The sequence below is a fragment of the Petaurus breviceps genome, unplaced genomic scaffold (genome assembly GCF_028583685.1).
Source record: "Petaurus breviceps papuanus isolate PSGF00001 unplaced genomic scaffold, PetGlider_PUasm1.0 551, whole genome shotgun sequence".
Taxonomy (NCBI): domain Eukaryota; kingdom Metazoa; phylum Chordata; class Mammalia; order Diprotodontia; family Petauridae; genus Petaurus; species Petaurus breviceps.
The window spans coordinates 3574035-3587494 of NW_027186372.1; positions in this window are offsets into that span (position 1 = coordinate 3574035).

Below are 13460 nucleotides of genomic sequence, written 5' to 3' on the forward strand. Positions count from 1 at the left end.
TGATGTGTACATAGGGGGGGAAAGTGAATTGGAATAATCAGCCTTGAGCAGTCATGTCCAAAACTTAACTTATTCTCTAAAACCTTGTCTTATGGAGTGGAAAGAGCTCTAGACTTAGAGCTCATAAGTATGGATTCAAATCACGCTTTTATATTTATTAGCTTTATTACCTTGGAAATGGTACTTCCCTACTATAACCCTCTTTCATCATTTGTAAAATGAGGGGGATTGGTCTAGATGCTTTTAAGGTTCCCTTTCAGTTCTGAATTCTATGAATAAATCTACCAATGCCCTTACTGTGTTGTTGTGATGAAATACTTTGTAAATATTGAAACATTATAGAAATATGTTATTAATATAATTTCTCTCATTCTTGGATCCTATAGGAAGTACAGACCATTGCTGCCTTAGGTCAGCTGGTGGGATCAGGTCCTTTGATATAGTAGAAGTGTTATATAAAAATCAGTGAAGGAAAAGTAACAGTGAGAAGGGCATACTTTAGAAAGTTCCCTGTGTTTCTTATTTTCAGGAGGCAGTGGTCATTATCTGAGTCCTTAATGATACCTTCCATGAAGTCCCTACTAAAAACTGCCTGGAAGGAATTGTACCCAATTCCATAGGGACTCCCTTGGAACAACAAGATGATACTTGGTTGCAATCATCATAACTTTCAAAACACTGCAAACTGGCTATGGTTGAGCCCCAGCAACTTACTGACAGAGGAAAACCCTAACTTCCGCAAAATATTCCTCACATGTTTGCTGACGTCTCATAATATTTCATTATGGGAGCTTCATTTAAACTTTGTTCCTTGTTAAACTGCAAATTCTCTGCTATAGGGTAACACTTTAAACTGTTCTTGGTCCATTCTTTTCCTGAGAACAGGGATTGATTGAAAAAAAATGTTTTACAGGTGTGGTTTCAGAAGTGAGAGGGAAGTGATATAATTATATACTTGATCAGAAACGGTTCCTGAGTTTTAATTTCCTCCTCTATAAAATGAAGAGCCAATTATTAAGGACCTACTATATGCTAGTCACTGTCCTAGGTACTGGAAATATAAAAACAAATATAAAACACTTTCTGCCCTAAAGGATATTATATTTTATAGGGAAAAAACAACATGGACAAATAAGTAGGCACAAAAATGTATGAAGTAAATATGAGGTAGTATTTTTAGGGGAGGGAGAGAGAGAGAGAGAGAGAGAGAGAGAGAGAGAGAGAGAGAGAGAGAGAGAGAGAGAGAGAGAGAGAGAGAGAGAGAGAGAGAGAGAGAGAGAGAGACAGAGAGAGACAGAGAAAGAGAGAGAGAGAGAGAGAGAGAGAGGGAGAGAGAGAGAGAGAGAGAGAGAGAGAGAGAGAGAGAAGCAAACAGACATGCACACACACACATCCACAGAAAAGGATGATGGCAGTTATGGCTGTGGTATCCTTGGTAAACCGACCTAAAGAAAGAACCTGAATTGTGTTGCTGTGAACTCAATTCTTATTGAACAGTAGAGCATCCAGGCGAGAGAAAAACTGACTAGTTACTATGGTCTTTACAGCTCAGTTTGATGAGCTTGGCACTTGTTTAACTTAAAGAGAATTGCTATTCACATTAAGCAGTAACATATGGTAAACACCCCTTTAACGGAAATGATTAGTTGAAATGGAAAGAGCTTATAAGGGCTATGTTCAGCTAGAAACAAGGATTTACCCAGTTGAAGAGTAGTTATAATCAACAGCAAGCAGAGAAGCAGTTTTATGGGAACAGACCAATAATAGTGAAGCCTACAGTCTAAAATTGATAATTAATCTAAAATCATTAATTTTCTTCCCTCATGTACTTCCATGCCAGATTTCATTAAGTGTGCACCTATTTTTCATAATAGTTATTGAATACATTTGTCTGATCTGGATTCATATGTGTATCACGATACAAGTTATTCTTTGTGCCTCTGCTTTAACATATTAATACTTATAATGATATTTATTTTGCTTCATTGTGAGGTAACTGGTTATATTCAAGATCTAAAATTTCATTTTGGGGAATGCTTAGTTATACAAATATCATGCACAATGTGGATATATCGCTTTATGAATTCCTGCTTATGAAGATAGAAAATAAATCGGATAGGAGATTGAGTTAAATAGGGAATATATATATATGTATGTGTATGTATATATATATATATCTTTAATAAGGTTACTCTTTAGATCCTAAGAGAATTTGAATATAACCATGTGGTAGTGCTCTGTTTCTGGTTGCTTATACCTGTTAGTAAGAGAGTAGGCTAGTGTAAGCAAGTCGAACCCAGAGTGAGGTGGAGGTGTTTTACACACCTAAGTTTGAGGTATGAGGCTCCAAGTCCTGTACTTTGAGGGTGTTCACTACACCCCATTGTAATTTCTAGACTCTTTCTTCCATGTATGGTGTTACAGTTGATTGTAGTAAGATATTGAAAGGCATCACATACCAAACAGAGGAATTTGTATTTGATCCTAGAGGCATTAAGAAACCACCAGAGCTTACTGAGAAAGGAAGTGACATCAGACTATTGATGTAAGAATTTAACTTAGGCAGCTGAATGGCATATGCATTAGTAAGCAGAAAAACTGGAGATACGGAGAATAATTAAAAAGTTTTTTCAATAGTCCAGTTGAGAGGTGATGAGGCCGTAACTATGATGATGCTTTTGTGAGTGTAGAAAAAAGAATAGATGAGAGATGATGTAGAGATAAAATCTTTAAATGTTTGACAGTTGACTAGAAATGGAGTGTAAAGGAAAGCAGATAAATAAGGGTGATTCTGAGATTGCTGATCTGAGTGACTAGAAGGATGGTGGTAATCTCAGCAGAAATAGGGAAGATGTGGAAGAGGAGGGTATCTCAGAGTATATGTTGAGTCAGAGATATCCATAAAATATCAAGTTAGAAATAACTAATAGAAAGTTTGTGACTTGGAGATAGAATTCAGGAAAGGGACTGGGTTGTTGTATATAGATGTGGGAGTCATTTGCGTAGAGAGAATAATTGCATGTATTGGAGCTAGAGAGATCAGTTAGAGACAAATTGTAGGAAAATAAGTGAGGAGGTCTTTAAATTCGAGTATTCTAAGTGAAGAAGTCTTGAAAACAAAGTTTAACTACTCATCACTTTTGTTTAGGGCGGATGTTGGCTGCGAATGACCCTTTGATTTGGAAGAATGTAGCGTTTGATGACCAATTATCAATGAGTCTGGAAGAGATCAAACTGAACTGGCCGTGAGTTTAGTCTCTTAAATGAATTTGATGGCTTTTTTGGACATTATCTTTACTATGGTGTCGCTATGAGGTTGTTTTTCAATACAATTCATGCACTCGGTGTGAAGAAAATTCTCTACTTAAACATTATAACTAATTTCTACAAATTAGTTTGTCTTGTTGTCTACCTAGTACGCATTTATAATTTTGCTGATAAATGTATACTTATTGAACAAAAGGACACATGCATGCCACCCTTATGTTATTGGGAAGGACTGAATATTTGATTTAATTTCCTAGTGGGCGGATCTAAGGCAACAGAGTAGCAGGAAGAAGTGCGGTGATTTCCCTCTCCTCAATCCCCCTTTGCACCCCCCACCCCTCAAAAAAAAAACCTCTTCTAAAGAGATTTAGAAATTTACTTTACTGGATCCTGATTGGAAATTTAAGAAAAAATAATAATGTATCATGTTTGCAGCCCAAGTTGCCATAGGGAGACAGCGATGGGGTCTGGCCAGGAGCACAATTGGTGGAATATGACAGGTCAGGTGCAGGCCATGCATCTGGGAAAGAAGAGGTTCCAAGCCCATCATGGAAATGCCTAAACTTAAATAGGGTGCCAGGCATGGCACTAGGTGTTGGGGGATGCAAAAACAAGAAATGAAGCAGTTCCTGTCACCAAAAAATTACTTTCTGCTTGGAGTATATACCAAGTTCAAGTATCGATACATATTAATGCGTTGTGTGACATTGTAATGAAATGTATTGATGTATTAAAAAGTGTGCTGGACAGAAGATTTGTGTTTAGATCCATTATACCATTCGTTAGCTATGGGTTCATCTGCAGCACTTATCCACTCCTCTTGTCCTCAGCTTCACAGACAATAAGCATGTAAGGGATCTTAGAAGCCAGCTAAGCCATGCCATTCATTTTACAAATGAGGAAATTCACGACTAAGGTAAAGGTGACTTGCTAAACTTCTCAATGTGTTTAAAATGAAGGGATTGAACTGGAGGATTCTCAAAGTCTCCCCCAATACTAATATCTAGAGACAAGATGGAAAAGGTGCTCCTAGTTTTTTGTCCACTGTATAGCACAGGGAAGAACACAATTGGGTGATCCATAAATACTTACTGAAGGAACTGGAATTCACCACCCACAGCTTGTCACAATAGCTCTCCTAATAATGGAACAAATATTTCTGGGTCCACGTATCTTACAGTGCTGGAGTGTGGTTTGTATATAATCTGCATCTTTTATTCATTCTCAGCTCTTTGCCAGGTTTATAGAAATGGCTTCAATTTGATAACATGGTATATTTCAAGGTTTACAAAACATTTTCCTTACAACAATTCCATGAGGTAGTTAGTGTAAGTATCATTGCTTTCATTTCACAAATGAGCAAGCTAAGATTCAGTATCTTGGGCAAGGGCAGCTAGCTAGTAATTCAGGTTTTCTGACATTAAATCCAGTGCTTGTCCCATTTTACCATCCTGCCTCACCCACTTCCCAAGTAATAAAAGACTAGAAATCCTTAAAAGTGTGTGTGCTAGAAATGTCACATGGACACCTAACTAGACTTTCAGAAGTTGTATTGAAAAGTCTCATCTTGTTCAGGAGTGCATTGGTAATCAAATGGGAGATATTCATCTATAGGTCACTGGTTTGAATGAACTCCCAGGGGGATCCCAATTGCAAGTTGTTCATGTGTATAATCATGCTTATTGGGAATCAAGAAGACAAATCTTTAATCTTGTTTCTACTATGCTTTACAGAGAGTATATGTATAATACCAGCTCATATTTATGTAGCACATTAAGGTTTAAGAAACTGAGTCCATAGGGAAGCAAAATGTGTCTAGAAAGGGGCACAATATTTCAGAAAGGACATCTAAACACAGGAGCATATTCACAGAGGGGTAGCCAAAACAGTTAGGGGTTTGGCAACTGTTCAGTACTATGACATCTGGGCTCTTAAACACAGCCTTCAAGTGAAGGAAGGCCCAGTGTCTCACAAGTACAATAATGAAAATAACATTTATATAAGACTTTCTATGTCTAAGGCAGTGTGCTGAGTGGTTTGCAATTATTATCCCATTTAATCCTCACAACAATCCTGGAGGTAGATGCTATTATTATCTCTCTTTTACAAATGAGGAAACTGAGGTAAACAAAAGTTTGGTGATTTTTCCAGGATCATATAACTAGTTTGAGACTGGATTTGAATGCATATCTTCCTGACTTTAAGTCCAGTATTCTATCCACTATGACACCTAGCTTCTCCCAGAAGGAATGAAACTGTATATGTCTCCAGTAGGTTTTTCCATCATAGATTTAGTCCTTACTGAAACACTTCCTTCCTTCAGGGAAAGTACTAAGTATTGTCACAGTTCTTCAATAGTAGGAAGAAGAAAACATGTCCATATGTGTTATTCTGCATTTACCTCCCTAAGCTCCTGCCTATAAGCACCCATTAGGAAGACACAGAGGTACATAGGTATACATGTAAGAAAAAATCTCCACAGAAAATAGATGATATAACAATATTATTCCCAAGATGGAGCATCATTTAAGTTTTACTTTCACAATGTGAACAATACTACATGTCTAAAGTGGGAGTTCTTAACACCTTTTGTATCATGGACCCCCATGGAAATCCGGAAAAGTTTGCGAATCTTACTTGGAATAATGTTTTTAAATGCACAAAACAAAAACACACATAATTATAAAGGACATTCATCACTTTAACATGTTTAGTTATTTTTTTTTCAATTAACAAAAATGTGGCTTACCCTCTCCTGCCTATTTCCCAAATGAAAATGAAAAAACGAAGCGGAAGCATTTTTAATAAACACGGACAAGCCAAACAAAGTCCAATATCAGCCTCGTAAAGACGTATATATCTCAGTTTCCTCTTTATGTCCATCATCTCTCCCTCAAGAGGTAGGCTACATAGTTTCCTATGAGTCCTTTGTAATCATAGTTCATCATTGCATTTATAAGCATTTTTTCAGCCTTTCAATCTTATTTGTCTTTACAATGGGAAAACAATCATATTAAATAGTTATATGTATAGACAGACACAATTGTATTATGTACACATATGTATATGCATGCATATATATGCATACACACTTGTGTGCATACATGCATATATACACAGATACCTAAATACATGCATACAGACCCAGAAGTTCATAGAAGCCCAGATTAAAAACCTCTGTGATCAAGGTGCTAAATTGGTCTTGTCTAGTTTAATATATTGGCATTGGGAATACTCTTTTCTCTTTATTAAATAATATAATAATAATTAATATAATAAATAAAATAAAATAATAACTGAATAAAAACAAAAAATCCTTAGTAGAATTTATTTGCCTTGAGAACAGGGACTACTTTAATTTTTGTTTTTGCATCCCTCCCATCTAGTACAATGCCTTGTATATAGGAGGCACTTAATAAGACTTGTTATATTTTATTGGATATGGTCTATTTTTAAAGGTTAGAAAATGTGACTCTGGTGCTATCAAAAAAGTGAAAACAATACAGACTTGCCAGATCCCTCTTTCCAGACTGGTGTGTGTGTGTGTGTGTGTGTGTGTGTGTGTGTGTGTGTGTGCATAACAAATATAATAATCATTTATTAAACACTTGCTATGGTCCAGGCACTGTGAGTGGAGGTACAAAGAAAACCAAATCTAATCCTCGCTGTCATGGTGCTCACAGCATAAGGGATGGGGCAAGCTTCAAATGATTATGTAAAAACAAATTAAATTCAATATGAAATAACAGAGGGAAAACACTTTTATTGAGAGGGATTGAGATGGACTTCTTGTGAGAAGTAGGATTTTAGCTGGGACTCAAAGGAAACCAGTAGAGTCAGGAAGTTGAGATGAGAACAGAGAGCATTCCATGTATGAGGGATAACCAGTGAATTTCCTGGAGTCAGAAGATGGAGTGTTTTGAATGAGCAATATTTAGGAAGATAGCAGAAGAGAGAGATGGAGAGATTCTGAGGGACAAGGAGAGAAAGAGAGAGAGAGACAGAGAGAGACAGAGACAGAGAGACAGAGACAGAGAGACAGAGAGACAGAGACAGAGACAGAGACAGAGAAAGACAGAGACAGAGAGAGAGACAGATAGAGAGACAGACAGAGACAGAGAGACAGAGACAGAGAGAGACAGAGAGAGAGACAGAGACAGAGAGAGGGGGAGAGACAGAGACAGAGAGATTTTAGATGAAAGAAGATTAAAAAGGGGTGTGTTGGTAGATGATGAAAGATTTTGAATGCCAAGCAGAGGGTTTTATATTTGATTTTGGAAATGATCCTGGAGCCAATGGAGTTTATAAAGTGTGGGAGTGCTGGTGGTGCTGGTAAAATGCTCAGACATGTTCTTTAGGAAAGATCATTTTGACAGCTGAATGGAAGATGGATTAGAGGAGGGAGACATTTGTGGCAGGGAGACTAGTTATCAGGTAATTGAAATAGTCCAGATATTAAGTGATAAGGACCTTTATTGGGGGTGATGGCAGTATTAGAGAAGAGAAGGAAGCATATGTCAGAGATGTTACCAAAGTAAAATTGACAGGTCTTGGCAAAAAATTATATGAGGGGAATTAGAGTTAGAAATAGAAGATAACACGTAGGTTGTGAGCCTGGGTGACAGTGGTGATGGTAGTACTCTTGATAATAATAGATAAGTTATGAAGAAGGGTAGGTTTAGTGGAAAAGATGAGTTCATTTGGGATATGTTGAGTTTAAGTTGTCTATAGGACATCCAGTTCAAGACATCCAGTAGTCACCTGGAGATGTGAGACTAGAGGTTGGAAGAAGGATTACGGGCTAGACAAATATATCCGAGAGTATTATGCATAGAGATGATAATGGAAACCATGGGAGTTGATTAAATCACCAAGTGAAATAGTACAGAGGAAGAAAAGCAAGAGGCCCAGGATAAAGTCCCATGGAACACCCATGGTTAGTGGGCATGACCTGTATGAATATTCAGCAAAGAAGATTGAGAAGGGGTGCTTAGATAGACAAACACAGAACTGGAGAACATAGTATCATTACAAACCTAGAGAAGACGATATCAAAGAGAAGAGGCTGATCAACAATGTCAAAGATTGTAGAGATGTCAAGAAAGATGAGGATCCAAAAAAGCCATTAAATATGACGCGTAAGAGATCGTTACTAACTTCAGGGCGACGAGTTTTGGCTAAATAATGAGGTTAGATGCCAGACTATAGAGAATTAAGAGGAAAGTGAGAGGAAAGGAAGTGGGGGGATGTTGTGGTATACGATTGTGATGGAATACTATTGTGCTATAAGAAATGATAAAAGGGGGGGCTTCAGATAAACAAGCAACAACAATAACCTGGGAAGACTTATATGGACTGATGCAAATTGAAGTAAGCAGACCCAAGAGAACATTGTCCACAGTAATAGCTATATTGCAAGGATGATCAACTCTGAAAGACTTAAATGGTCTGCTCAATACAATGAGATAAGGCAATTCCAAAGGGCTTATGATGAAAAATGCCATCCATCTTTAGAGAAAGAGAGAACTGATGAACACAGCAGATTAAATCCTATTTTTCACTTTCTTTATATGTTTTTCTTTTGCTTTTTTTTCCCCAACATGGCTAATATGGAAATATGTTTTACCTGATTTCACATGCATAATCAGTATCAAATTGCTTGCCTTGTCAAGGAGGGGAGAAGGATGGGATGGGAGGGAAAGAATTTGAAATTGAAAATTTTGAAAATGGATGTTAAAAGTAAGTTAATTATTATTATATTTTTATATTTTGCTTTTTTTGCTTTTTGGAGGGGGGAAGGTAGGGCAATTGGGGTCAAGTGACTTGCCCAAGGTCACATGGCTACTTTTAATGAATTATTTTTTAAAAGATGAAACATAGGGGAATAAGTTGAACTTCTATGACTTTCTTCACAACACTATGTAATAGGTAGCATAACAATTATTATGAAAAGCAGTCTGTCACAGTGGGTAGAATGCTGGATATGAAGTAAAAGAAATGGGTTCAGATTACACATTAGAACCTTAATTGTTGTATGATCCTTGGAAAAACTACTTAATTGTCTCAAGCCTAAATTCCCTTATCTATAAAATGATGCTAATATCACCTACCTCAAGGGGCTAGTGAAATGATACAATGCATGACATGACTTTGCAAATATTAAACCACTATATGAATGCAAGCTTATCATTATCTTAATTGTGCAAATGGGGGACACTGAGACAGAGCAATTAAATGACCTATTCAACATCATGAAGTTTAGTGTCAGAGCTGGGATCAAAACTCAAGTTTTCTGCATCCAAGACTAGCAACTTTTCATACTAATTTTAAAAATAAATATAAGCAAAATTCATTGAGAATAGAGAGCATAGGATAAGATAATTTCATTTGTGACCTGTCCAAATTCAAGTAATAAGAAGTCATATATTTATGAATTTCTCATGTAATTGTAATATAATTCTTATAAAGAGTTAGAATCCATCATAATATTATACAGTATTTAAAAATAATTTACATATCCATGAGACATATGCATGAGTTTTTATATTTTGTCCAAGTCAAGTCTCACCTGAAATATACTTAGGCACATTTTCCAGAAGTAATAAATGCATCCAATTGTTTTCATTGTAGATCTCTTTCTCCACACCCCCCCAATACATTTAAAAATACATATTCTACACTGTAGTTCAATATCAGTAGTTGATTCTATGTAATTATGCACCCACTTGCAATCATTCTTGTCACAAAATGTCAAGAAGAAACCTTTAATGACACACTGAATCCAGTCTAATGCAATTCCTTATTTATAGTTCTAGATCTGCTCCTGGAAGAATGAGATGCTCCCATGAAGTCTGCTGCTGCTCCCCCTCGGAGGTCTAAGTGTCTCCTAGCCTGTAACTATATCCATATTTTCCAGAGGGCCGCAGATTTCTAATTCCTTTGAAATGGAAAGTTCCTTTTTGATTTAGCCAGCTGATAGTGTTTTCTCTAGAAGGGTTGGATTAAGAGACTCTTCTCAATTATTGCTCAATCAGCCATAGGAGCCAACTCAAGCACACCCTGGACATTGCCTATCACAGAAGACTGGGCTTTCTTGTATCTTAAAATAGTGACACTGCCCTCTGCAATGCTGGCTTGTGCTGATTTCATAGATTTGCACATCATCTGAATTGTTAGGAATATTGGAGATAATTGATTCCATCTTGAATAGAATTACTGTCTGTAACATTCCTCAAACTGGTAATCCAGCCTCTGCTTTGCATAATAGAAAGAATATTGGCTTTGGAATCAGAGAACTTGAGTTAAAAAACTTTGACTCTTTATGTACTATTTGTATAACTGTGGGCAAGTTCTTTAATCTTGTGTAACTTAGTTTCCTCATATAAAAGAAAAGAGTGTTAGATGGGATAATTTCTAAAGTTGTTTCAAGCTTTAAATCCCATGATCCCATGATATCCCGTATGAGGAATTTATCCATTTTACTCTTTCTCCATCAATAACCACCATAAATTATCATCATTAAAAAAATTCTCAAAGTATATTTTCTAGGATAGATAGGTAAAGGAAAGAATAAAAAAATCTAGTGAGAATTTATCTTTGAAGGCAAAATCTAATATTTAGCTTAACTACTCAAGGTCGTCTAAGCTATAATAAAATTATGAAAAACAAACTCACGATATTTTGATCATAAAACAACTTTAGCAAAGCTGAACCATAGTAAATATGTCAGTTGTTTTCCCTGACAGGTCATTGTTTTTGTTTTCTCCTTTATAGGATACCTTTCTTCTTTCCCATTGAAATGCAATGCGTGACATATTCACTGACTCCATTAACTTCAAGTGAGGATGTTATAAATAAAATTCTAAGTGTCAAAGCATTTTGGTGTTCTCTTTGCATCATGTAAATCACAGGAAAACTTAAAAAAAACTTGCCAGCCAGGGAAACAAAGGTAGATTTCTTTTTAATTTATATTTTTGGCATTTTCCAAACTTTTCCTGTTAATTCTTTATTTATATCTATGTCTTTGACATTAGTTGGGGAGATTTCAAGTACGATGGGAATCTTTGTTTCACTTTACATTTTCAAAGAAAAAACAAGAACAATAGATAACAGACCTGAAGTAAGTTGCTCTGAAATGAACAATGGGGGAAGAAGAGTTGACTGACCTGACTGCTGGTTAACAGCTTTTTAGTCTTTTTCTTAGTTCCACAACTGTTTTTTTCAAAATCACTGACCTAGCCTTGCTAAAAAGGCTCTATCAGAAGGCATTTTGCTATATATGGGAGTATGACATAGAAGAAGAAGAAGAAAAGCAAGAAGTTGAGAAAAGGGAGGGGAGAATAAAGGGAAAGATAGAGTTAGAGACAGAGACTCAGACAATGTTATTTGTTAAATGTTCAAGTCCTGGAAAATTTATGTGTTTGCAGAAGAATTACATGTGACCATCAGTGTGCAGTGTTTGTGAGTTGATGCATATTACTGTGTATATACATCTGGGAGGCGATGTTTGAGTAATATTTCTCTTTTGAAGGCTGTTGTATTTTCTATAGTTTTAATAGTATAAGTTACCCAGAATTATTTCTTCACTGGATTTGCATGACAAAAACAATGAAGATGAATGCCTCTGCCATATTATCTCTGAGTACATTTTCCAAACCTTTCTTCTGTTATCATGTCCATTATGAATTGAAAATATCACTAGGAATCCAAACAAAGCATTTGGTTGTTTTTACAATTCTTGTTTTCATGAAATGAATGTTAGCAAAGAAAGTGAATGAGACATTGGTTCCTAGGCTATCTGGAGCTCAAAATTGTAAAAGAATATTTGAGAAAGAAGAATGAATCTCTGCCACTCATTTTTGATACCCAATTTACATTTCTGCATCCAATAACTAGTTACTGTGGAAAACATGATTTTCCCTTTGTAAGAATAATAATAAAAACTGTGGATTATGCCATATGAGTCAGAGAGTTCCTTACTCATTCCCTGGCTGACCTAGGACCTATTAGGAAACATGGTTTAGTGGCAAATGAACGGAATTTGGGGTCACAGAACCTGGGATCCAATCCCAATGGCTGTTTTATATTCTCTGTGACTTGGTATGAGGCATTTTACCTTTGTGGGTCTTAGCTTCTTCATCTGTAAAACGAAAAGGCTGGAATATATTACCTCTAAAGTTCCTTCTTTCAGGAAATTCCAAGATGCCAAAATGGAATTGGCTAGCTCATGAAGTGGTGAGTACCCGTTAATGGAAATGTTAAAATACGGGATGGATGAATATGCCGTATGCTATGGTATGGGGATCCTTGTTTTGGTAAGGGTTGGACTAGGTGACTTGGAGATTCTTTCAAGCTCTGACATTCTGTGTTTCTGTCATTTTGTAACCTTTCCTCCCCGCCCCCGCGCGCCTACAGCTAAGCGGGAGTGAAAGCCTCTTCTCCCCAAGCATCCTCCATCCCTCTCGCGGAGTTTGACCTGTCAATAGCCTAAGAAGCTGAACAACATCATTAATCACCAGAGGGCGCCACAGCCTTACGTACCAAGACCTGCGCTTGGAAGTTCAGAAGCTCCACGGCAAAGGCAGTCCCCGCGTGGACAGCATCCCGGGCAAAGCAGATCACCAGGAGAGGATGAAGCGAGCACCCCTTGACCAGGTTCCGCAGCCTGCCCAGCCTGCGCTGCCCAGAGTGTGAGCCCTCCTTTGCAAAGGTCTGTGAACATCCACTACCTAGACACTCTCGAAGGCTAGTCTTAGTCCCTGTTCTGAGTGGGCTGGTGCATCCACCCTCTTTGTTGGTCGCTGGCTGGTGTAGGGTGGCGGGATACTGTAGTAAGGCTATTTGTGTTTACTTGGTTTTGTCCTGTTGCTGTTGGGGCTGTGTCAGCATGGGAAGGATATTTTTGGAGGTGTGTGTGTGTGTGTGTGTGTGTGTGTGTTTTAGGTGTACCTATAGGTATACATATGCTCTCTCTCTCTCTCTCTCTCTCTCTCTCTCTCTCTCTCTCTCTCTCTCTCTCTCTCTCTCTCTCTCTGTCTCTGTCTCTCTCTGTCTCTCTGTCTCTGTCTCTCTCTGTCTCTCTGTCTCTGTCTCTCTGTCTCTGTCTCTGTCTGTCTCTCTCTCTTTCTCTGTGTCTCTCTGTGTCTCTCTTTCTTTCTCTGTGTCTCTCTCTGTCTCTCCCTCTCTCCCCCCCC